General features: G+C 41.2%; 2 long non-coding RNA genes across 3 annotated transcripts in view; one reads left to right on the forward strand and one right to left on the reverse strand.

Annotated features, from left to right (window-relative positions):
- The window catches only part of LOC148129817 (uncharacterized), a 150,663-nt gene that overhangs the window by 82,003 nt on the left and 41,493 nt on the right, over window positions 1–27,167 (reverse strand). The window contains exons 2-3 of one of the 2 annotated variants that reach the window (XR_015750626.1): window positions 19,450–19,558; window positions 9,813–10,430 (exon numbers count right to left, since the gene is read on the reverse strand). This is a non-coding gene — a long non-coding RNA (uncharacterized LOC148129817). Of the gene's footprint in view, window positions 1–9,812; window positions 10,431–19,449; window positions 19,559–27,167 lie in introns of those variants that run through there. The other variant, XR_015750627.1, reaches the window with a different exon arrangement.
- Window positions 1–27,167, forward strand: part of LOC148129819 (uncharacterized) — a 110,950-nt gene that overhangs the window by 47,720 nt on the left and 36,063 nt on the right. The window lies entirely within an intron of this gene.

Consider the following 27,167-nt stretch of genomic DNA (forward strand, 5'->3'; position numbering starts at 1 on the left):
CTATTCAATATCTCAATAATCTCTTAAGAGCTATGGTCAGGGGTATCTGCAGGTTACAATAAAACAAATTCAAGATGGTAGCTGTGATGATATAATCTTTGCCCATTTTTAAGATGTATCGTATATACTCCACTTTTTTTAAAGTGCTGTTTTAATTGCACAGTTATCATCTTGATTTAACCACACTTGTAGCTATTCCTGTATATGCATGTGGTGTAAACAAAATGGCTTTATTTTGTTGAAGAATTTCTTTTTAACAATGCAGTATTCAATCATCTCATTTTCTCAGGGTTCAGAACATTTTAGAAGGCAGAATATCTCTTCTGGATTCTTGATCTTTTTTTGCAATACATAATTGGATTATTTTGATCTGCAGTTTAGACCCTTATCTAACGTGGTGGCCAAACTTTTCCACTAATGGTTTAAATCTCCAACTATCTTCTCATATCAATAGCTCACAATTTCTTCTCTGTGCTCCTCTATCTGTTCTCTTTTTTTCTTAAGTAGTCTTAACAAAGAAAATGGGTTTGACCAGTTAGGACAATAACATTAGACAACTGGACATGAACATAAAAGTAAATTGGTTTCCTAATTAGGTTAGCCCCAAAGTAAACAACCTGAGGCAAGAGAGCTTAATGCAGCTCCCTAAAATTGTTAATGCTAATTTAAATGTGGTAGAAGAAGGGAGAAAGGTTGCATTAAGTAAGAAATAGACCTGTTATTTATGTTTGTTTACCTTATTATTTCTTCGTTAATTGAATTATTTTAATTTTAATGAAGTTTGAATTAAGTCTTTGGTCTGGCCCCATTCAATTCTTTGCTCGAATCCTCCCAATCTTTGGAATATACTGTAGCTTTTAGCATACAATGGCCAATGGTGACGTTTAAGTCAAATAAGGTCATCTGCTCCTTAGATAGCCACTTCTACAAGCAAGAGAGAACAACAGAGCATAATTAGGATTGCTTTAGCCCAAATGAGCCTAAATTTTGATTGAATCAGTCTCATAATAACTTCTGAACCAACTGTTTAATTCCTAACATCTTTAAGGGATAGGCTGTGAGTTGAGATCCATATGACACCATTATGGATGTTATGACACCATATAGCAATAGCACTTAGTTTATTATTACCTTTATTGTCAGAGTACAACATGTGTATAATGAGATTGGCTTATATACCACTTCACAGTGCTTTACAGCCCTCTCTAAGCAGTTTACAGAGTCAGCATATTGCCCTCAACAATCTGGGTCCTCCACTTCAGAAGGATGGAAGGCTGAGTCAACCTTGAGCCTGGTGGGATTCGATCTGCCAAATTGCAGGCAGCCGGCTGTCAGCAGAAGTAGATTGCAGGACTGCTCTCTAACCACTGCACCACCAAGGTTATATCCATATAACACCATTATGGATATTGAGGGGCTGTCACAAAGATGGGGGGGGGAACTATTTACCAAAGCACTAGAAGGCAAGACAAGAAGCAATGGAAAGAAACTAATCAAGGAGAGAACCATCCTAGAACTAAGGAGAAATTTCTTGACAGTGAGAACAATTAATCAGGGGAACAACTTGCCTCCAGAAGTTGTGGGTGCTTCATCACTGGAGGTTTTAAGAAGAGACTTCTTTGGAATAGTATAGGGCCATGATGGCGAACCTATGGCACACAGGCCACAGGTGGCACGCAGAGCCATTTGTGCCGGCACACAAGCCGCAGGCAAACTTACCTCACTGCGCATGTGCGCACCTCACAGCTGATTTTCAGTCCATTTTGGCCTCCCAGAGGTTGAGGAAAGCCTGCAGCCTTTGCAGGCCGAAAAATGGGCACGTTTCATCACTTCCTGTATTTCCGGAAATACCGGAAGTGACGAAACGGGCCCATTTTTCAGCCTGCAGAGGCTTTCCTCAAGCCTCTGGGAGGCTGAAAAAGGCCTCAAATGGGCTGAAAATCAGCTGTGAGGTGCAATGTAGATAAGGGGGTGGCGGGGGGGGGTTGCATGCACATATGTAGGGGGCATGGGGAGCACACACATTGCCTTCTGGGTGCTGGCCCAAAAAAGTTAGCCACCACTGGAATAGGGTCTTCTCCTGCTTGAGCTGGACTAGGTGACATCCTAAGTCCCTTACAACTCTGTTATTCTATGTTCTAACTCACAGCCTATCACTTAAATGCATTTCTAACATTTCTGCTTGAGGAAAGCTTGAAGTTCACTGGTAGAAAACAAGAAAACTATCCATGTTGATTCTGTCTTACATGGCCCTTCTAGATCCCACCCAATTCTCGACCCCTAGGGTGCATTTTATATGCCCAGTTCAACAACTTGGGCTGATTGTTAAGCATCTCCTAAGTAGCACAAAGCATGATGTGATGTCCCAAAAAATTAAACCAAAGGCAAATTAAATAGCACTCATCTGTGCTTAATTATCAGACACTTGCAGGTAATTTTAACAAATTAGATATTTAAGTTGCTCAGAAAGCAGTAAATTAATGCATACAGCATGATTTGCCATAGTTTGGTCTATTAATCTTACTTTCCGTTTTCTTAATTACACTTCTTCGATGTTATCTGTTGCTTGTGAGCTATGGAGGCATTTTTTTCCAGCAGAGATAAAATGATGATAGTAATATCCCCGTGGGACGGTACTTTAAAATGACCTAATCTGAAAGCATATGAAACTCAGCATTAAAAAGAATCCAGAACGTACAGAGAAATTTGTGGTGAACCAGCAGAAATGAGATGGTAACCTAAAAGGAAAGAGACGGGTGCTTTAAAAGGGGCACAGGGACAGGTGATGGTCTGTCAACCATCAAACTGGAACATGCTTTAAAAGGAAAGACCACAATTTCTGCCCCGTTGTTTCAGCAACTATTCCAAGCATGTATCTCTGGAAAATGGTGTGCCTGGCACCTTACTGCGTGACTTAGGACCAGCTTTTTAAGAGCAGAAATAAAAGGAAAAGTGTAGTCACTAGTCTTGCATTCTTCTGATGGCTTCTAATGGCTGTTCCGGGAATTTCCAGCCAAATATACACCAGCTCATCTTCCAAATATCTAATGAAGTCAAATGACAGCTCTAAATTAGAGATGAGTGACTTTCTTGTGGCGGATGGCTGTCCTTAATGCTTCTGCCAGGTTTTAGGAGCCACAGGAGGTAGAGTGATGTAAAGGAGATGGAGGTCTCGTTCCAGAAATACCCATTGATTAGATGCTTTTTTTTTTCTTTTTCCCCGATATTCAGAGGGCTCTTTAAATTGGAAGCACAGAAGTTAAACTTATATTCACTTTTATCAGCAGTTTACCGAGAGAAGTTCTCCGTAGTTTATTCCTAAATTGTCCTAAAAGTAAATACCAATACTTCTCAGCTTGCAACCATCACAGAGCGCAAAATTTCTGTTCTTAAGTGAGACAGTTGTTAAGTGAATTTTGCCTCATGTTACGACCTTACTTGGCACTGTTGCTAACTGAATTGCTGTAGTTGTTAAGTTAGTAACACAGTTGTAAAACAAATGGGCTTCCTCACTGACTTTGCTTGTCAGAAGGTCGCAAAATGGGATCATGGGATCCCCTGGGACCCAGCAACCATCATATATATGTGTGTGTGTGTGTGTGTGTGTGTACGTGTATGTGTATACACACACACACATACACACATACACACATATATGAGATCGTGGAGATGTTGCAACAGTTGTAAGTGAAAAATGGCCATAAGTCACTTTTTTCAGTGCCACTGTAATTTTGAGCAGTCACAAAATGAACTGTTGTAACTTGAGGACTACCTGTATACTTTACCTTGTATGCCTCCCTGAGTTGTACACAATGATTGCAATGACAGAGCAAGGGTTACAAAATCCAAAAAGGGGGAAGAAAGGCTTTTTAATTTTACAAATGCAAAATATTTAAAGTAGCATCCATTTGATCAATGGTTTATTGTAAGACTTAAGGTGAACTCCCACAAAGTCAAAGGTACTACAGACATCTTCTTGGAAGGATGTACATGTGGACCTCTGCTTACAACGCTTCCTTTAGTGATTGTGTTGTGGCCCGCCAGCAGCCAGCAGAGAGCTCGGACAGTGAGGAGGTTGGAGAGGAACATTGACCAGTCCTGGAGTCTGGGGAAGGCTCTGATAAGGGCTCTGAGTTGGAGGCAGAGATGGGGCCAGGGCCATCCGACAGTTATCAGCTGCCTTCAGAGTCGGAGATCAGTGGGGCAGAAGAACAGCTGGAGCCTGTTCCCAGAGTGCACATGTGCAGAGCTGCTAGGAGAAGGGAACAGTTAAGGAACAAGGATCGATTCGGGAGTAAAGGCTCAGGTGGATAGTGAATGGTCCCTCCCATAGGGAATAAAGAGGAGCGAAAGGGGAGTGGTGTTTGCAGGAGATTAATTAATTCAATTCATTAGAGTGAAGGTCTGTTCCTGACTTCTTGCCAAGTAATTGCTGCTACAGCATGGTGTTTGGAAGATATCAGCCTGGCAACACTCCAAGCCTGATAAAGATCTGTAGTTGTGAAATCTCATGAAAGACTGTTGGCTGGGACTTTGCTGGAGAGGAATTCCATTTAACCTAAATAAAAGGGGTTTTATTGGGATGAGGAGTCTGTTTCATGATTTTGGGAAGGTCTAGGTCAGAACAGATTGTTCAAAGTTACAGCGGCACTGAGAAAAAAGTAATCGATGACCATTTTTCACATTTACAAACGCTTGCAGCATCCCTGTGGTCACGTGATCAACATTCAGCTGCTTGGCAACTGGCATGTACTTAGAACCGTTCTAAGTACATGCCAGTTACCAAGTCCCAGGGTCACCTGATCCCCTTTTGTGACCTTCTGACCAGCAAAGTCAATAGGGGAAGCCAGATTCACTTAACAACCGTGTTACCAACTTAACAACTGCAGAGATTAACTTAACAAATGTGGGAAGGGACATCATAAAAACAGCAAAACTCACTTAACAAATTCTCACCGAACAACAAAAAATTTGGGCTCAATCGTGGTCACAAGTCAAGGATTATCTGTAATAGGAAACAACCAGTGGTGGGATTCAAATTTTTTTTACTACTCGTACTTGGTGGGCGTGGTTTGGTGGACGTGGCAGGGGAAGGATAATGTAAAATCCCCATTCCCTCCCCAGCCCACTAACCTGCTTTCCAGCTCTGTTCTCCTGTGGAGGGCAACCAAAGGAGACCCAGCCGATCAGCTGGGACTCAAAGGGAGGCAGAGAATAGATGGGGTTGGCGGGGCCAGTCAGAGGTGGGATTTGCTGGTTCTCCAAACTATTCAAAATTTCTGCTACTGGTTCTCCAGAACTGGTCAGAACCTGCTGAATACCACCTTTGGAAACAACATCACCGAGAGCTTTAAGTTTGTAGGGTTCATCCTATTGAAACCCAGATACACAGCCCCAGGAGCAACGAGAATGGCAGCAACATTTTACAAATGGAGGACTAGTTTGAAGGATAGCCGGTGCCTTGATAAAGCAATGCCAAACGCTACCTATCGCCCGTCAAAACAACGTCAAAAAGCTCATGCATCAGAAGAACTGGAAGGGAAAAGAAAGAAAAAATTATTTTGTTTTTCCGTCGCAATTTCCTTCTAGTTGAACCAGGCAGGGACCAGAAGCATATTTCAGTATGACTTTGGTGTCTCATCGAGCTACACTTCCTGAACGTGCTGTCACAATGACAAATTTTGCCCAGGTTTTAGCTACACGAATTCTAATCTGCAGCCAGTCGTCGTACTTCTTTGGAGTGGAAGAACAAGTCAAATGTTTCAGCTTTCGAAGCTGGTATGCTTCTTCACCTGAATATGTTTGCCTTCATTTGGTAAGGCTAGAACTACACCGGAGCTCTCAAATCTCTCTTTTCAAATTGTATTAACAAATTTGCATTCAAGATACCGGCAATTTTCTGTTCCAAAAAAGAACAGCCTGCTCTGCTTTGAAACTCGATGTTAGCATAGACTAGCTCGATACCCTTGCTTCGCTATGAAACTATGTGGTTGAGCTTAGTTTTTGGGGAGGAAAATAAGGGGCGGGGGGAAATATGCCTCTGCCTACCAGCATCCATCAGTATTCATCTGGCTAGCGTCCTGTCAGTGTGTGAGAGAGTTGAGGGCTGTTTGGAAACTGAAGCAGTATTTGCCGTGTGAGCAAGAAGGAGACAGCGAGGAGCCTGGGCATGGCTTAGTTCAACTGTTCTGAACTAAAGCTGCTTGGTGCTGTGAAACTAAAACTGAAACTCCTCTCCTCTGCTTGTGTTTTTCATTTGGAACATATTTCTTTTCAGGTGGGGAGTGGAAGTAGAACTCCTTAGCATCAGAGCGTGTTAATAATAATATATGAAATACTAATGCTCTGGTGGTCATTTTGAAAAATCCTTTCTTAGTGAGCACCTAGAAGCCAAGAGGAACATACGTGGCAAATTTCAAGTTTATAGGCTTTATGGTTCTGGAGATTTTGTGATGATGCATGAGTGGTATTTCGCTTTTATATATATAGATAACCAAACCAATGTTCCAGAGAGATGACCTCAGGTGGTACTAGATGTGAGGACATTCAACATCTGCAATAACAACAACAATTGTTGTCTTGTGACATGACCACAGTTCAAGTTTAGGCATACTAAGTAACAGTGGATTCCAAAGGGCTTACCGTTGAGTAAGTGGATGTAGGATTGTCATCTAAGTCTGTGCTTCCTTGGAACAAGGTTTGGGTCAGAACAAGGGGCTACCTGTAGTCCTTGCTTAGTGTCCACTGGTGCTTGAGGGACTAGAGGTAATCCTTGCTTAGTGACCCATTTGTTCAGTGACCAAAGTTACTCCTGAATGAGGAGGAGACTTATGACCGGTCCTCATAGTTGTGGGAATCACAGTGTCTTTACAATCACATAATTGCAATTTAGGCACTTGGCAACTGGCTCACAATTATGACATCACAGTCTCCCGTGATCAAATGATCGCCATTTGTAATCTTTACTGCTGGCATCCAACAAGCAAAATCAATGGGGAAACCAGAAGGAAGTCGTAAAAGGTGGTCACAGGATCTTGTGTTTATGATCGTGACAGCAGTGTTGGTCCCAAAGCGAGGACTTCCTGTATTGATCCTGATTCCACACAGAAGAATTGCATGTCCCATGTGAGAATTGCACACTCTTTTCTCGAAGCTGCTAGCCAAGTATGATGGTGTGAAGGAATAGATAAGGTTCATAAGCAAGATAGCGCTATTGTTTTGAAAGAAAACTGCCTTCCAGCCTGCGTCAATTCCTCATGTGTAGAAATCAATTACTTTTCCACATATCGGTTTTAATTTTAAAAAGAAGAGAAGCAGACAACACATTTTTTTTCTCCCAAAGAGGAGACAGATGGTTCATATTTACAGAAATAATATAACCCATTTAAGCATAAAGATTTCATTAAAAAAAAAAACTCTAGGGTCCCTTTAGGTTTAGCTTCTTTCTTTCCTCTATTCTTTGAGACGGAAATGTGCAAGGCGTGCTAGGGGTATATTGCTGCTTCCTCACTAAGGTGCAGATAATGTCAAGAAAATAAATGAAGCCCACTGCTCTCTGATTGAAAGCAAATACTTCAGGGCACTTTTGGTGGTCCTTTGGGTGGGAGTTAATTTTAAAATGCTTAGTAAAAGAGTAAACAAGTTAGAATGTGCAAAAGGAAGATAAAGCAGCAAAAAAAAAAAAAAAAAACAGAATCTGAAACAAGGGATCCAAGGCAACCAACCGAATTATCTAAGAAGTTGCAAAGTTTACCTTTTTTTTAACATTTTATTTGATTTGTCAATCACTTACATTACAAGATACAGGTATAAGAATAAATATAGTTTTGAATACATGAGATAGATACTTATAAGAAAAATATAAAGAAACAATAGGACAGGGACGGTAGGCACGTTGGTGCACTTATGCACGCCCCCTACAGGCCCCTTAGGAAGGGGGTGAGGTCAATAGTAGACAGTCTAAGGTTAAAGTTTTTGGGGTTTGGGGAAGAAACCACAGAGTCAGGTAGAGTATTCCAGACATTGACCACTCTGTTGTTGAAGTCATATTTTCTGCAGTCAAGTTTGGTGAGGTTAACCTTGAATTTGTACCTATTGTTCGCTCTTGTGTTGTTATGGTTGAAGCTGAAGTATTCATTTGCAGGTAGGACATTGCAATATATGATTTTATATACTATATTTAGATCAGATCGGAGGCAGCATAGTTCTAGGTTGCAAATACCTCGAGCCACATCAAATTCTGCGAGACTCTGCTCATCTTGAATTGGTGCCACATTGGCTAATTTAGCCAACTGATTGGTATCGATTGTGAATATGGTAAATTAGATGAAGGAGATGTGATCAGCACTCACAAGCCAAAGTGTCTTGACTTCAGCATCCCTTCGCCATGACGGTAGGTAAATTAATAATCATTATTAGCATTACCCTATAATGAAAAGCCAATGTTTGCTTGATAAGTCATTAGAGAAGTTGTTATCTCGCTGTGTTTTCTGCTTAAAAGTTTGCCTTTTTTAGAAGTTTCACAACTTGTCCCCGAAGGTTAGGTTTCCCAGGATGCCCAAGAGGAGAGGGACAAAGGAAAATCAGGCAAAGGAAGGAACAGAAGCTACAAGAAAGGAAGGCAAATCAAATAAGCCCCTTGATCTATCCAGAGAAATCCAAGAGCAGAAGGAAGAACATCCCTGATGCCTTCTTTCATCAATCAGTTTTCATCCAGTTTTGATTTTTACAGATACTGGAAGTTTTAAAAATGGTAATAAAGCATCTTTAAAAGGAAGCAGGCGGGGGAAGGATGATTATGCATGACTAACAACTGGACTTCAACTAGAATATAACCAGTTTGATCTGCATTGATCTATTGAAAAGATGGACAATCTGGAGTGAAGCCTTTTGGGTATAGAGAGAGAAACACTACAATAGGTAGAGTGAGGTCCAAAGTGACATGACACAGACAAGGATTGAGCCAGCATTTCCTATTCTCCTCTGGTTTTACAACAGAATAATAGAGTTGGAAGGGATCTTGGAGGTCTTCTAATACAACATCCTGCTCAAGCAGGAGGTTCTACACCATTTCAGACAAATGGCTGTCCAATCTCTTTTTAAAAACCTCCAGTGATGTGGCCCTCACATCTTCTAGAGGCAAGCCATTCCACCAGTTAATTTTTCTCACTATCAGGAAACTTCTTCTTAGTTCTAGATTGGTTCTCTCCTTGATAGCTTCCATCTCTTGCTTCTTGTTCTATCTTCAAGTTGACTTCCTCTTCTTCAGATAGAACTGAAATACGTCTAACACCTAAAGGAGGGGGCATTCTTTTCAGATAATATTAACGGGGGGTATTTTCCAAAGAGTTTTTGAACGTGTGCATATAACCCCATGAGTTTGTCTTTTTAGTGTTGGCATCTGACCTGGGATAAGGTTGGGAGGGTTGGTTTCCAATTCCAATGCCTGTGGGCCTTGTCAGATGGTTTATTTTAAATTATTTTTTATACCAGTTCATTATTGGTAGTCATTTGTCAGGGTGATTGTGCTTTGAAAAATGGGTTAGAAGTCCTGAAAGAAATAAATTTGTCTGTCTGGCAGCTAGTATGTAGAAGCAGTCAATTTCTGACAATACTTGATGTGCAGCAGTCAGTGTTTGACATTGACTTGTAGGAGTCAATGTTTGACAATATCAGAGAATAGGCATGTTGAAACTATCAATTTTGGACAATTTCTTGGTCATCACTGTGAATGTTTCCCAGGAATTGACAGCTGACAGTCATTGGCAGGAAGCAAAAAACATACATTTGATAGCATCTCAGAAATGGCAGACGGCTGGAGTGGAGTAATCCCCATCTCTAATGTGTGTGTGTGTTTGTGTTTGTGGGTGTTCAATATCATACAAAGAAAAAAAAACAATTGAATCGTCACGATAAACTAAGTCCAAGGAGTATCAAGAACAAATGATAGCCACACAGCAAAGCAAGAATTTTAAAAAAGCAAAACAAAACCCAAGAAGAAATGGGGGTAGGGAATATTTACTGAGATCTTGTCACTAAACCATAGAGGCAAATTTATACACTATTGTTTTCAGTATGAACAGACCTATGGGGCCCATTCTGACTAGCACACTCTTGGGACACACCAAAACAGTCTTAATTTATTCAATGCTGAATACAGATAATCAAGGTTAAAAACACATAGAAATACATGAGATTGCTAAGGTGGGAAGATCTACCTTTCATTGTGTTAAGGTCTTGGGAATTAAGAGCTGACCAGCAGTGAAGCTGATGCAATATAGGCTGATGCAATAAGAATGAATCTGCATAGCATGGGTATTTCCCTTTAAGATTGGGGGTGGGTTCTACCCCTTTAAGAGGTGTTTATATAAAGGCAGCCATTAGAAGACTGTGTCTTCTTTCCTTGTGTCCGGTATTCATTGCAGAGTTCTCTGTGTAGAGAAGAGGAAAGATTGCTTGTAAGATATCTTGCCTACCACGTATATGTCTGTATATAACTGTTGTACATAACCACTGTTAAATGTCTAAGTCTGTGTGTGCTGTGTTTTGCTCCTGTGTTGTCTCATAATGGTAGTCATGCTGCAAACGCTCTGACACATTGTATCTTTCTAACTTCTGCCAATTGCAACACTGGGGCCAGAAGAACTTCAAGGGGGTGTTATTGTAGGTGGGAAAGGTGACAGAGAGGCACAAGTCAAGGGTCCCACCAGATGGTACAGTTCAATTAATAAGACCTGGAGCATACTCCCTGTCTGATCTTATGGGACAAAAACATTTGAAGCAAGATGGTTCCATCGATAAAAAAGCTTCTATAGGAGGAGAGGCAGAGCCTGGAGGTGGAGTCAAGAGAGGAATCAGTTTGGAATCGTTACATGATCACAAATGATCCAAATCCAGCCTTACCTGAATTCCCTTGACTATTTTAATGCTGACCGTACTCTTTGTTTATGGGCTTGAGCAATAAATCTTCTTAACTGGCGCTTACTGTAATTTGTGGTCCTGATTCTTTGCACCTGACATCTTCTGAGTCGACATTCGTTGATCATCTGTTATTGTGGGGTGGTTTTTTTTTGCAGGATCATTTATCCCAAAATACACCAAAGGAAAGATTTATGCACAAACGCACATAGGCTTCTCCATTCTTACTGTCTTGTATTTTATTGTTTTAATTAGGACTTTCTTGTATGTTTTAACACTCCTGAGTAATCCTAGGAATACATCCAGGAGCATCCCCAGCATAATTTTATTCAATTTAAACACAAAGGAATTTCTTCAACCTCTAGCTTAACATTTTAGTAAATTGCTTTGCACTCAGCCACCAAACATGATAGGCAGACTCTGCTCTCTAAAACTGATGGTTTCGAGCGTTTAAAAAATATCGGCCTCTTCAAAATTAGATTAATGTGGCCAAATTAATAAAGGAGTTAAGGACACTGAAGGAGGGGAAAGAGAAGGGAATTGAAATTAAAGAACGTCCCCTCTCCAACGGACATTTTAGCATGATGTTTAACATTGCAAAGATTAAAAAGAATCCATCTGCATCACTAATGTGATGGACCATCAAAGTAACTCTGAGTTTGATCAGCTTCAAGATTTGCAATGAAGCAGAAGGGAACAATGAGAGAAAAGGTTTCTTTCCCTTGTTTAGTTTTCAGCTTGGAGTACTGCTTTAAATATTTAAGAAGAAAACTGGGGTTGGGTCAGCTCTAGGTTAGTTCCTGCATACATATGGATGGTGAGATTTTCCTTTATTTCCATTTATCTTTCACGTGGCAGGTGAATATGTGAAATAGCAATAGCACTTAGACTTATATACCATTTTACAGTGCTTTACAGCCCTCTCTAAGCGGTTTACAGAATCAGCTTATTATTGCCCAACAATGAACAGAGCTAGCCTGCAATATGGCATTCTAACCACTGTGCCACGATAGAGGGAGGGAGGGAGGGAAGGAAGGAAGGAAGGAAGGAAGGAAGGAAGGAAGGAAGGGAGGGAGGGAGGGAGGGAGGGAGGGAGGGCAATAGCCCTTAGACTTATATACCACTTTACAGTGCTTTATAGCCCTCTCTAAAGGGTTTACAGGATCAGCATATTGCCCCCAACAATCTGGGTCCTCATTTTACCCATCTCGGAAAGATGGAAGGCTGAGTCAACCTTGAGCCTGGTGGACATCCGTGGACACTGGTTATACCAGGGGTCTCCAAACTTAAGACTTGTGGACTTCAACTCCCAGAATTCTCCAACCAGCTATACAAGTCTTAAAGTTGCCAAGTTTGGAGACCTCTGAGCTGTACACTGAAGTACCTGGTGGGACTCACTGGATTTGGTGGAGGAAGGGGGAGAATGGTTCTACTGGGTAGATGCAAATTTGATTTAGATCCACAAGCCGAGATATTGTCACATACTTTAAAAAAAAAAAAACCAGGGGAGAGGCTATTCTGTTCCATTTCTTCTCTTCCTGGGGAAAGGAAAGACACCAGTCACATCAACTTGTTTAAAAGTTGGAAGAAAAGAGAAAGAGAGTATCATTGGAACTGAGCAGGGGGGAAAAACCAGGAATAAGTCTTCTAGAAGTCATATTGCCAAAAAAAATCTCTCCAGACAAGAATAGGGCAGCTGCTGATACATTACACTTTGGTAGCTTCTCATTAAAGTCTATTTTTGTTCAATAAACGTCAACTTTGAAGTGAGTAATGAAGTAGTTCTGGAAGGCCGGATTCTTTCTTGCTTTGTGTCCATTTATCCTTCTTGTACAGAGTCTGAACTGTTTCTTAGAATGGAGAAGACCTTTGCTGGCTGGGTGATCCATGCATCGTGGCACATGATAAACTCGCATACCTCATGGAAATTAGAGTTGATGTTACATATGCTATGACTGGGTTTTGTAATGGTGTTGTTGGAATACAGCAGAGATAGTTTAGATCATCTAGCTTGTTTTCAAGAGCCCTCTGTTTGTAAATAAGGTATGTGCGAATGAACAACTAGGCTGTGGTCCAGTGGTGGAATTCAATTTTTTTTTACTACCAGTTCTATGGCCGTGGCTTGGTGGGTGTGGCTTGGTGGGCATGGCAGGGGAAGGATACTGCAAAATCCCCATTCCCTCCCCACCCCACTAACCTGCTTTCCAGCTCCGTTCTCCTGTGCAGGGCAACCAAAGGAGACCCAGCCAATCAGCTGGGCTCAGGAGGCAGAGAATAGATGGAGGCGGGGCCAGTCAGAGGCAATATTTGCAGGTTCTCTGAACTACTCAAAATTTCCACTACCGGTTCTCCAGAACGGGTCAGAACCTGCTGAATACCACCTCTGCTCTGGTCTCCAAATAGGGTATGTGTCCCTCGCTCCAAGCCCCAAGATGGCTTCGACTAGGTCAGCTTCAGGGTTGACAGTCAGGCTAACTGTAGGAGATGACCAGGCTAAACCTGAGGGCGGCACTAAATGTGTTAACAGTTTGGAGTTGGTACGTTCCCACAACAGACCTAACTCCAGTCCCCCACCCCATGAATTCCATTGACTCTTATCTAGTGCCAATTTACCTCCACTGTTAGATCATATTATTGCCTATAGGTAGCATTAAATAAGCTCATAGTATTTTTGAACACTACCCCAGGTCCTGATTTCTTGTGCCTGTCATTAACTATCCAAAGCCTGTGAGAGGGAAGTTAATATCACCCAGGATGGTTTTTAGATATATAGGAAACTGCCTTCTAATATCCTAAAGCCTAAACTTGGGTTAGTGAAACACAAACTAGAGTGTTCAGATATCGTAGGATTCCCAAAAAAATAAACTAAAACATTGCTCTGTATAACAGCTCACATAACATGCTAAGGCAATGTTCAATACCTTGAATCAAAAATTACCCAAGATCCCACTGACTTTTTTTTTTGTCAAAACTGCAAGTCCCCTCCCCAGTTATGAGTCTCCCTCGTTCATCGGTCAGAACCTTGAACAATTGCTGAGCAAGTGTGTAGAGTTGTAATTGCAGGAATGTTCCAATCTCGGATGGCAAACCTCAGATAAAGAATGTTTCCAAGCAAATACAACTCAGGTAAACAAAGTCACTAATCTAAAGGAGGATTAGAGAGAGGAAGTAAACATATGTTAGACTTTAACTAGAGATAATTAATTGTATAGATTACTGTGCTAAACAGTAACGAAAGTTAAGCAGTAACCAAAGTTAACCAATGATGGAGGATAATTAAAAATGTGTATAAATGCAAGACTAGACTCCAATAAAGTTCATCATGATTCAGTTGTTCATGATCAAACAACTCGACTGCCTTGTCATTAAAACACAAGTGGAGATTGATTGATTGATTGATGAAATTTATTTGCCACCCATCTTGAGCATCGGTGGCGCAGTGGTTAGAGTGCAGTACTGCAGGCCACTTCTGCTGACTATCGGCTGCCTGCAGTTTGGCAGTTCAAATCCCACCAGGCTCCAGGTTGACTCAACCTTCCATCCTTCCTAAAATGAGGACCCAAATTGTTGGGGGCAATAGGCTGACTCTGTAAAACTGCTTAGAGAGGGCTGGAAAGCACTGGAAAGCAGTTTATAAGTCTATGTGCTATTGCTATTTGGAGACTGTTCGTTTTATAACAACTCATGGGATATTTCTATTCACCAAGTTTGGGGAACGCCATTTTACTTTTGCAATATATTTAAAAGGAAAAAGGACTCTGTTGCTTACAGCAACATACGTACAAAACTCTAGGTAAATTCAATAAATAAATGAATAACTTATATTCAGCCAGGTAAGCCAATATCAAGTGCCAGGGAAATCAGGAGATTTGGACAGTTCAAATGAATCTAAAATATATTGCAAGCTTAAGCTCTCTAGAAGAATCTGAGCTATCAATGGTCAAGGGAAATGAGCGGGGATTAAGAAGGCAGTCAAGGTAGGCTGGACTTAGATCTCTTATGGGCATGCAGGGACTCATGACTTATGATGCGTTTGACCCCTCCTTCGGGCTCAGCCTGCTAATCTCTTACACCCAGTAAACAGAGCTTCCCCGAAAGGTTCGTTGACAAACAGCTCTTATCCTTACCTCTGCTGTAGCTTGATAAATAACATTCCAAATCCAAACAATGAATAATCCAACAAGAGATAAAGCTATTGTCTTTATACATGCATGCAGTTCCAAATACATGTTGTGTACCTGCTGAGACAGGCATTATTTTCTCACTCAGAAGATTGTAGCAGGTAATTTTGCTCGCTGTATCACATTATTTGTCAGCAACTGCAAGCTGTCACCTCTATAGGAAGGAAACACCTCTAGGCTGATTTCAAACCATAAAAGCTCATATGAAAGATAATGAGAATCGCCAAGATATGAGCACAGAGTTTCATTCAGATGTAACGTATTGAAAGATAAACAGCCAGTCTATTACTATTTGTAAAATGGTCAGCTGTGATTGCTTTGTTTAGCCCTCTTTTAAATTGTTGATTCTCCAAGAAGTAGCAAGCTATTTTCAATTGCCATCAGAATGCAACAGCGTTTTTTGTAAAAAATAAAATAAAAAAAAATCTTTATTTGGCTATGTATTGAATCATTTTTGAAAAATAATGTTTCTCAAAAATACGTACAAAGAGCATAGGTTAGGAGACTGTAAGCTCCAGACTTTTCTCAAAATAAAAATAGGAGGAAAACAAAACAATAAAGAAGACAAATACGAGAACAGACTTCTGTCCAAATACCCAGAAACTAACGATTTTGACTTATCATAACTTCAATTTTTATTATTATTATTATATATAGTTAAAATGCTATCTACATTAATGCATCTTTCATTAAAATGTAAAAGAAAATTAACATAACCTACAGCCACAAATTGAAGCTTCTCCAGATGTTGAGAAAGCCTCTGCAAAAATAGCAGCAATGGTAACAGAATGGAAATCAATTTTATTCTGTAAATTTTTATCCATATTTGTTCTCGGCTCTTTGCCTTCAACCAGTTCAAAGTGAAAATTTAATGATTTTGGTAAAGACCTTGTTCCTTGCCAATGAGTTGAAAAATGAGACATTGTTTACATATTGCATCCATATTACTACTTGGATTGATTATCAGGTTGGACGGTCACAGTATGGCTGTCTATGGGAAACAAGCAACTTCTGAACAAAGTTTGCAATACAGTACTTTTTATTACTGGGTTGACTGTGACAATGAAAAAAAATGTTGCTCACTTAAGATGACCATGCTTGTTGGAGAAGTTTGGAAGCTAAAAGCCCCACATCTGAAAGTTGCCAGGGTTGGGAAACACTGCATTAAACCTTGTTTTGTGGATAAAGCCACAATGGGTAGGATTCCCACATGATGCTATACCTCTGTGATGGCGAACCTATGGCCCGCATGCCACAGGTGGCACACAGAGCCATTTGTGCCAGCACCTAAGCCGCAGGCAAACTTACCTCACTGCGCATGCGCGCGTCTCACAGCTGATTTTCGGCCTCTCAGAGGCTTGAAAAAAGCCTCTGCGGGCTTTGCAGGCCAAATAATAGGCTCGTTTCGTCACTTCCTGTAATACCGGAAGTGATGAAATGGGCCTATTATTTGTCCTGCAAAGCCTGCAGAGGCTTTTTTCAAGCCTCTGGGAGGCCGAAAAAGGCCTCAAACCAGCCAGAAAATCAGCTGTGAGGCGCAGTGCAGGTAAGGGGATGGGGGTGGGGATTGCGCGCGCATGCGCAGGGGGCATGGGGGGATGCACACATTGCCTTCTGGGTGCTGGCACACGAGCGCGCACACAATTTTTGGCACAGGAGCTCAAAAAGGTCAGCCACCACTGCTCTACCTCAACAAAACAAACCACGCTGCAATGTGGAATCCCAACTTTCAGGCCTTAAAGTCCCTGACTTATGGATTCCTAAAATATTCTTCATCAATAAAGCTTTTCAGATTAGAAGTCTACAGAGATTCTTAGTCATCCAGATCATGATTCTTGTAAAGGTGCTTTTTCAAAAGGCAACTGGACTTTATTTATTTTTTCCCCTGAAGACGTTTTGCTTGTCATCCAAGAGGTTTCTTCCATTCTGACTTCTCCTGAACTGAAGAAGCTTCTTGGGTGAGAAACAAAACGTCTCATAGGAAAAAATAAAGTCCAGTTGCCTTTTGAAAAAGCACCTTTAGGACTTCCAGATTAGAATTTCCATCATCTACAGCGAGCTTGGAAGGTAAAGTTTCATACAGCTAGAAGAAATAGCAAGTAGCGATTCACAATGCTTTACAGCCAGTGGTGGAATTCAATTTTTTTTACTACCGGTTCTGTGGGCGTGACTTGGTGGGCGTGGCAGGGGAAGGATACTGTAAAATCCCCAGTCAGAGGTGGGATTTGCCAGTTCTCTGAACTACTCAAAATTTCCGCTACCGGTTCTCCAGAATTGGTCAGAACCTGCTGAATACCACCTCTTTTTACAGCCCTCTCTAAGCGGTTTAAAGAATCAGCACTTTGCCCCCAACAATCTGCTTGAGGTTATTTGCTCTAGGTGGATGGGGTTGGAGAATCAACCAAGTAGGACATCTTTTATTTTAAAAATGTAAAACCCCACCAAGGAGCCGTGCTAGAGTAGAGTCAAAAACAACCAATCAGTGGAATCTAATTTGTATTTTTAAGGACTACGCTTGCACAATCCCTGCCTTTGGGACAAAAGCCAATCTTCATAATGTTATGGAAGAGAAAGCAGAAATGCCCTTGTGATGAAAGCTGTGGATGACACCATAGAGAAACCTCATGATGGAATACAGGAAAATCTCAGTTAAAAATGGAGCAGGAAGCCATTTTTTGTCATCTACAGGCCTGCCCTCCGAACCTGCTATTTCATTACCGAAATGATTTCTCTGTTAAGAAGGATTGTGCTCTATAATTAGAATAATACCTCACAGGATTATAGTGACAAAAGTAATTACATAATCATCTGGGATCTCATTATGCCACAGGAGTTCATATTGCAAATCATATCTGCTGTGGTTTCTTATTATTTTTTCCCCCTTTTTAAAAAAATTTTCTTCCTTTCCAACCAAAGTGGTCTGATAAATCCAAATTTCAGACTAAAAGAACTACTGTATTCTGGGCCAATTGCTTTCATGGTGGAGACTTTGACAGCCTGCAGGGAAAGAGTGTGGCGTGTGTGTGTGTGTGTGTGTTTGTGTGTGTGTGTGTGTGTGTGTGTGTAGAACTATTCTTGTGTCCCAGTGGTCTTGATTGAACTTTTCAGACAACAAATGCAAGTTTATATTCACCACAGTTATGGGAATTAGAAGACGCCACTAGCTGTCACTTTTAATTTTTTAAGGGACTGGTATTTTTCCATAAACATCTGTTCCCAAATTGATTGATTCTTGGAACAGATTGTTGGACTCGTGTCCTCGATCCTTTCCAAGTCTCTTTTCCAGAGCAACAATTTTGCAAAACTTTCTGAAACTTACTTTGCTAATGACAATTGGGAGCATCTTCTCAAACTCCTTCCCCTCCCCCCGGAAAGGAATGATAAGAGTACATTAGAAAGAACGTTCAGTTGGTGGAGGCAGAAACAGATAATGTGGAAGCTAAATTTACCAAAGTTATTTTTAATGTCTACATATCTATTGTTGTATAGTGGGCTGTGTTTGACAAACTGCCAAAGCTTCAATTGCTGAAAAATTACCAGATATACTATCCTCCTAATCAAAGTATTAGGATCATAGCAATAGCACTTAGATTTATATGCCACTTTACAATACTTTACAGCCCTCTCTAAGTGGTTTACAGAGTCAGCATATTGCCCCAACTATCTGAAGGATGGAAGGCTAAGTTAACCTTGAGCCTGGTGAGATTTGAACTGCCAAGTTGCAGTCAGCCGGCAGTCAGCAGAAGTAGCCTGCAGTACTACACTCTAACCACTGTGCCACCACGGTTCATCATCATCATCATCCAGTTGTGTTCAAAACCCACACTGATTGGGGTCTATGACAATTCCCCATGGCCCACTGGCCCCAGTCAATTCACTACAGCCAACTCATCACAGCCAACTTGTCATGGCCAACTCGTTACAGGACAACGCACCATGTCCATATCGCTACAGAACAACTTGCTGAAGGACAAGAGTTACACTAATATCAAAGAAATGGTGGGACAGAATCCTTTAAAAAAGGATGCGAAAGGTGGGACAGAATGAAATGTGAATAGAAACAATTAAAACCTTGTTTAATTTATTTCAAATATTTAAATAGAATTGTTAAATTGTCCCGTAGCGAGTTGTCTCATAGTGAGTTGGCCATGGCAAGTTGTGCAGCAGCAAGTTGGCTATTGATGAGTTGTCCTATTCCCCACTCATTACCAGTTATTTTCTGATCCAACTATTTGTTTTAATTGTTATATTCCTACTCAACATAGGGACTGAGGGTCTGAAGGACCTCCTACAACTCTATGAAACTGTGCAGACATTAAAATCCATAGGAGGGGCCTATTTAAATTCTCACCTTGAAGAAATAATCTATCAGTTGTATAGGGCACAACTTTCTCTTGCATTATTTCCAAACTATGGTGTCCATTTCTTCAGGAGTTGTGCTTGGTGTCCTCTTTATTCACCTTCAAGAAAAGAGAAAAAGACCTCTTGAGTGGCTTTGGTAATACTGTTAGCTTCCTTGATTAATTTTTTGAAAATAAAAAAATCACTGTGTCTTTGTATGTATAAAAAAAATCTAGAATCATTTAAATCATGATAAATATAATAAATACATAATATGTATAACAAAATCTAGATGTCAGGATTCCGGCAGTTGCCCTAATTAAATCTTGAGTCTCGAGCCAAGCTTCAAAAACTTCAAAGGATTTATTAGGAAAAAACATGTCAGCATGACCTGTATGAAGCCGATTCTGCGACATGTAATTCACGGTCATCCTTGACCCTGGTTTCCCCCACCCGCAACCCTCTGGGTCTACCCTAGTTCATATTCTCCAATGAAACACATTCATATAGCCAAGAATCATCGATCATGTCCTCCAATTAGAAATTCATGCAGCAGCAAATTCTAGTAGCTTAGTTATAATCTTTGCAAGATAAGAATGGAATGCACTTTCGGTTCCAAACTGCTGTATTGCTCTTTCAAATTTTGTTTTTTTCCCCCTCTTCTGTTCATCGCAACTCTAAAACAGGCATAGAAATGTTTGATGAGTTGACACTCGAATCATTGAAATCATAATCACATAGCCAGACAAAAACTTCAGCTAGCAAGATAGTCACGCATGGAGAGGTGGACTGCAACCGGTTCTCCCTGGTTTGGGTGAACTGGTTGCTAATTTTATGGCCGGCCATCCCACACAGCCTGTTTTGGATGCCAGGTAAGTACGGAGTCCTCATGGAGGCTCAGGGAGGGTGAAAAATGGGCCTCCCGAAGGCTCTAGAAAGCTGGAAATGGTGAATTGGTCTATAAGTCTAAGTGCTATTGCCTCCAGAACCCAGGGAAGCCACTTTCACCCTCCCAGAGACACGAGGAAAGCCTCCGGAGCTCGGGGAGAGTGAAAACACCCCCCACCACCGTGTTGCAGGAGGCCAACTAGGCCACGGCCACCATTGCCAGGACCACCCAGCAACTAGGCAGAAAACCGGTTGCTAAAATTTTTGAAGCTCACCCCTGCACACATATATGCAAACAGACGTATTTCACCATATCTTAAGGAGTTAGCTAGGTCAGGTGAACAATAGACGGATGTGGAATGAGCAAGTATGATTCAGAAGCCGAGCAAATTAACGACTGTGTGATAAAACAGGATAACCAATATAAAACAATGGGAATATCAAATTTACGCTCAATACTATGTTCAGAAAACTCCATGGGGTGTCAGGAAGGGCACACGGCCACTAAACGCTCAGTTGCCCTGACTCTACCCCAAATTAAGAGATTACAGGTCATTAAAATGGGAGCTTTTTTATTATGTTCAGAGAAAATTGGTATAAATTGTTTTACCAATTTTATTTACCGATCAATTATCCAGTGGTGGATGCCAAAATAGATAATTCATTCTCTGGGAGATGCTAGAACAAACCTAAGTATTTCTCAATAGAGGGAATAATCAAGTCAGGCTAGACAAAGGCTGCACAGATTAAAAGGCTAATTTCCTACAAAGCAGCTTCTTCTGACATCGTTTAGGATCTGGTCATGCCTAAATGGGGAACTATCCGGAATACTCTAGAAGATTCTGTGACTGCAATTTTGAATCCCTGGAGAAAAGGTGAGCTGAAAAATAAGTACATTTAAATTTAAATGCACAGCCAATCAAGTAAAGAAAATTGAGCTACACCAAGCCTCTTTTTGACTGATTTTTAAATCAGTTTTAATGAGTAGCTAGGCTCTCATTATAGAGTATTTTGTATTATGATAGGTTTAGTTTGTTATGGTTTTAATGGCCATTGATTGCTTTTATTTTGCTTTCTGGACTTTTCTAAAAAGTTTTTTTTAATTTTGTTTTGTACTTTTTGGCTTTCTGTGTCATTATATTTTGTTTTTTGTTTTTTTTTTATTTTTTTGTACCTCGCCCACCTTATGCTTATGCATTATAAAGGTTGATTGATTGAACTTCTTTTTGACTGATTTTTAAATCAGTTTTAATGAGCACCAACACTGTCATTATAGAGTGTTTTGTATCGTGATAGATTTAGTTCTTTAGTTAGTTAATTAGCTGTTGGTATCTCATGTTTATTATTATACCAATAACTCAAAGCAGCGAATGTATACAACACCTTCTGTTTCCCCCCCCACAACCACCCTGTGAGGTGGGTTGGGCTGAGAGGAGGTGACTGGCCCAAAATCACCCAGCTGCTTTCATGGCTAAGCCGGGGCTAGAACCGATAGTCTTCTGGTGATTGTTCCAAAGTCATCCGGCTAGTTTTTGATGCTTAAGGCAGGACTAGAACTCCTGTTTCCTGGTGATTGGCCCAAAGTCACCCAGCCAGCTTTCATACTTAAAGCAGAACTAGAACTCCTGTTTCCTGGTGATTGACCCAAAGTTACACAACCAGCTTTCACGGCTAAGGCAGGACTAGAACTCTCTTTGGCTTTCCAGCCTGATGCCTTAGCCACTAGACCAAATCGATTCTTTATGCCCATTGATTGCTTTTATTTTTCTTTTTAAACTTTTTAACATATTTTTAAAGATTGTTTTTTAAAAAAATATTATCCAGCTTTTCATGAAACTTTTATTTTGTATTTTTAATGGTGCTGTTTTTTTGTACCCAACCACTTTATGCTTGTGCGAAATAAAGGTTGATGGAATGAACTTCTTCTTGACTGGGGATCAGTGGTAGTATTCAAAGTTTTTTTTACTACCGGTTCTGTGGGCACGGCTTGGTGGACGTGGCTTGGTGGGTGTGGCAAGGGAAGGATACTGCAAAATCCCCGTTCCCTCCCCACCCCACAAACCTGCTTTCCAGCTCCGTTCTCCTGTGCAGGGCAACCAAAGAAGACCCAGCCGATCAGCTGGGACTCAGGAGGCAGAGAAGAGATGGAGGTAGGGCCAGTCAGAGGTGGCATTTGCCGGTTCTCCGAACTACTCAAAATTTCCACTACCGGTTCTCCAGAACTGGTCAGAACTGGCTGAATCCCACCGCTGCTGGGGATACATATTTTTGAATATATAGAGTCATTGAATGCAGTCGTTTCATATGCATTCTTCTTTTGACCTGTTCATTTGATAAAGGTAGAAGCCAGAGGATCTTTGTGTCTCTTCCTTTCTCTGCCTCAGTCCTATTACTGCAATTTCCCCTTTTTCTACAATAAGTCGAGGGTAGAGAAATGGTCTAAAGCCCCATCAGTACTTTATGATTTAACAATACATTTTTGGTGGATATAACCAGCAAAGCTCTCAGCTGTTCCAAGCCTTAATCCCGGTGCATTCAGAAACAAGATAAAAGCTTAAGTCTTTTCTCACCTCCAGATTACACCCTCCGTATGTGTGGCTTGTACCCTTTATGTGGCTTGAACCACAGTGTGCCTCGAAAATTCCTCTGCAATTTAGAGATACAAGAGGCTTAGCTTGGTTCATCCTTGAAAGTGTGTTTATTGTTGCATGGTTTTCTCTCTCTCTCTCTCTCTCTCTCTCTCTGTCTCTCTCTCTGTCTCTGTCTCTGTCTCTGTCTCTGTCTCTCTCTGTCTCTCTGTGTGTGTTTCTGTCTATCTGTCTCCCTCTCTCCCTCTCTCTCCTCTCTCTCTCTTCTCTCTCTCTCTCTCTGTCTGTCTGTCTGTCTGTCTGTCTCTCTCTCTCTGACTCGTTCTCTCTTCTCTCTCTCTCTCTCTCTCTCTCTCTCTCTCTCTGGCATCAGTGGGTTACACATATTTTTCCCTATAAATAAGGCAGTGTTTAATGAGAATGATGGTGGAAAAGAGAGGAAGCTTAATATAATTGGGGGAGAAAAATAGGAAGGCTCCAGATAAGAACATTGACTATTTTTGCCAGCCTATCACTTAATCAGATTTGGACATCTCCCTGCTCAATATGTTGACCATTTATATATTACCAAAAAGAAAGAAAGAAAGAAAGGGCAGAGGACACGACTTTGCATGAATGAATGTGTAAAGTTGTATGTAAAAATTTAGACAGAATTAGCATAATTTGAAAAGTGATATGAAGTGATAGAGAAGAAGAAACAACAGCTTGATCTTCTACCCAGGGATAAACTCAAGATGGACATGTTCAAAGGTTCTGGTCTGCTATCCTATGGGTCTTCATCTTCAAAATGATCTTTTAACATTGTGGGGCTGACCAACTCTTGTGTGGGAGCTGGTTCTCACAAAGCCAGAAACAACAACCGGAGACTAAAACATATGAAGAACGGTTAGAGGAACTAGGCTTGGCTAGTCTAGTGAAGAGAAGGACCAGGGTAGACAGGATAGCTGTCTTCCAATATCCGTAACAGAAACCTGGATCAGCAGTTCTCTCTGCATATGGACCGTATGCAGCCTTAACCCTATTGAGATGGGACAACTTTCACTTAAAAAAACAACAACACTCTGTTTATTTGGCTATTAAAAACCAGCTGTACAAAGGTGCATTAAAATTGCCATGAAGATGAATATCTGCCTACTTTGCTTAGTCCACCATACCATACCATACCATACCATAGGGGACTGGAGGCTAAAACATACGAAGAATGGTTGCAGGAACTGGGCATGGCTAGTCTAGTGAAGAGAAGGACCAAGGGAGATAGGATAGCAGTCTTCCAGTATTTGAGGGGCTGCCACAGAGAGGAGGAAGGGGTCAAGCTATTTTCCAAGGCACCTGAAGGCCAGACAAGGAACAATGGATGGAAACTGACCAAGGAAAGATTCAACCTGGAAATAAGGAGAAACTTTCTGACAGGGAGAGCAATCAACCCATGGAACAAAAGTTGTTTTTGGAAGTTGTGGGAGGTTCATCACTGGAGGCTTTCAAGAAGAGTTTGGACTGCCCTTTGTCAGAAATGGTGTAGGGTCTCCTGCTGGGGCAGGGGGTTGGACTAGATGACCTACAAGTTCCCTTCCAACTCCGTTAATCTAATCTAATCTAAAAACCAGTAGACTAATCTGTTACCATAACAAGGGACAAGTGGCAACCAAGAATGAAGTCCCCAGCCTGTTTATTCTCAGGTCTGGTATAAATAGATTTTTCATTGTACTGGCTTCAGTTATCGGCTGGAAAATATCCAGTTGGACTATCTATCAAAAGAAGCTTGACACCATGGTCTAGAGGCCATAAGCACCTAAGAGCTCCCTATGGTTTTTAGACTCAAAACCATAAGAGTAGGCTCAATGAACTTGCTTTTTAAAAAAATGAAAAATTGAAGAGTTCTGTTGTCCCTTTTCAGAATTTGTTGTTCAAAGTAACTGCCTCATTCCGTCCAATGGTACGTCATGACTGTCTCACCCCTTCGATGCTTTGAGACTCTAAATCAATTCGCAAAATCATTTTGCTCGTGATGTGTTTGGAAGGCCCTACAGAGAAGGAAGAAGGTACATCAATTCCCCAATTCACCATTCAACCATCCAATGTGCTTTATGGAATACAGGTGAGTTTGAGGGCAAAAACTGGCAAGGACGAAAAGGAGGAACTTGAAGAAAAAAACAGACCATTATCATAGACCAAGAATGAAAAACAAGAAAGATGTCAACAGGTAACACTGGGAGGTGATATACGATTCAATTCTGGTCCAATTCCTAGAACTGGTGATAGCCAATCCTTATTATTTGAGGTTCTATGGTATCTGCAATAAAAGCAATGTTTCTGTCTAAACCTTGCCCGTGACTCACCTACTGAAACTTCCTAAGATTTATTTCCATGCCTTGGGTGAAGCTCTGACAACAAGATCCAGGATTAATGATGGATGCAAAATGGCTACCTACCATCAAACTTCAGAGGCTCAGGAAGACAAATATAGCATGGCTATATATTTAGCATCTCCTTTTCTTAGCATAGCTTAACCTACTGAATGTCTATATGCCAGGCTGCACTTAAAAGCACAGAAGAGCTACTTAAAAAGAGTTGAAAATGCTAAAGTACCTTTAGATAGAGCATCTTAATGTCCTCAAGAAACTGAAAATCAGAACGTGTCTACTTCACACTTAATTGTTCCATTCTCCAGCTCCTCTTGTCCCCTGAGGTACAGTCCTAAGTGGATAGATGGATGCAGGGGTGGGATTCTACTGGTTCTGTCCACTTCGGTAGAACTGGTTGTTCTGAAAAGCAGCAAACAGAGAGCATACACAGAACTGGTTCTATGTCTGCTGCTGTTTTGGCCCACCCGCCCACCCGGGCTCTTACCTGACCTTCATTTCCTGCGTTTTCAACTGCAGCTGCTTTACGCAACACAGCTGCAGTTGAAAAAGCAGGAAAAAAAAGGGTCTTTTCAATTGCTGCGCACCAGCGTGCAGCGCTGCTCAGCTGTCCAGGCAGCTAGATGACAATGATATACACACATGCGCAGCGCAAAATGTAAAATCACCGAACTGGTAGTTACACCAGTCGGATCCCACCCCAGGAAGGAAGGAAGGAAGGAAGGAAGGAAGGAAGGAAGGAAGGAAGGAAGGAAGGAAGGAAGGAAGGAAGGAAGGAAGGAAGGAAGGAAGGAAGGAAGGGAGGAAAGAAGGAGGGGAGGGAGGGAGGGAGAGAAGGAGGAAGGAAGGAAGAAGGGAGGGAAGGAGGGAGAGAAGGAGGAAGGAAGAAGGGAGGGAGGGAGAGAAGGAGGAAGGAAGGAAGAAGGGAGGGAGGGAGGAAGGAAGGATGGATGGAGGGAGGGAGGGAGGAAAGGAAGGAAAGGAGGAAAAAAGGAAAGGAGGAAGGGCAGAGGGAGGGAGAGAGGGAGGAAGGAAGGAAGAAAGGAAAGGGAGGGAGGGAGGAAAGGAGGAAGGATGGAGAGAGGGAGGAGGGAGGGAAGGAAGGGAGGGAGGAGGGAGGGAAGGGAGGAAAGAAGGAAGGAAATTAACTATGTGACTGAAGACATGGAATCTATCCTGTCTTTTTTTCATTGGGACCTAGAAGGTACAAAATGTCATTGCTATAGTCAAATATACAAGATGAAATGCATTGTGGTATCAGTGCCATCTTCAGTTATCCTCTCTTTGCTTGGAATGTTGCCATTCGTAAAGAGGCAATGCATTTCTGGCAGGTAAGCATAGAAAACCCCATTGGGAGCAAAGAACACACAAGATAAATTAACATCTCTATATTTTCATTTTTCTAAAACTCAAATATAAATCAAATCAAAATCCAGTAAGATTTCTGCCACTTGGAGAAAATGGACAAGACTAGTGCGAAATGCAGTTCAATCACAGTGGGGGAGAGATATTACATTTAATTACTTTTCCAGAGTTTGGTTTTGTTTTGGCTTTGGTTGGCTGGCAACCAATAGAGAAGAGAAAGAATACCTTTAGGGAGGGATGCTTTAAACAAGAGACAACAAAAATCAACAGTATGTTTCCAAGAACATTGGAGGAAAACCTACGTCACTGAATTTCTCCTGCACATTGAGAGCCTACAACCGGATCCAATCTCTATCAACAATCTCTATCAATTATGAATCCTAAAAATGTGATCATCTTATGAAGGGCATGTCCAGAGTAAAGTTAGCTAGAAACTCAGGAAAATTCAAAAGAAATAATAAAAGGCAGGTTGAATTCTTTCAAGTTTTACTTTCATACTGAGAGGAAAGGCATAGATTCACATGGAC

This window comes from Notechis scutatus, chromosome 9 (genome assembly GCF_049901735.1).
Source record: "Notechis scutatus isolate UNSWTSFEM ecotype Mainland chromosome 9, rNotScu1.2, whole genome shotgun sequence".
NCBI lineage: Eukaryota > Metazoa > Chordata > Lepidosauria > Squamata > Elapidae > Notechis > Notechis scutatus.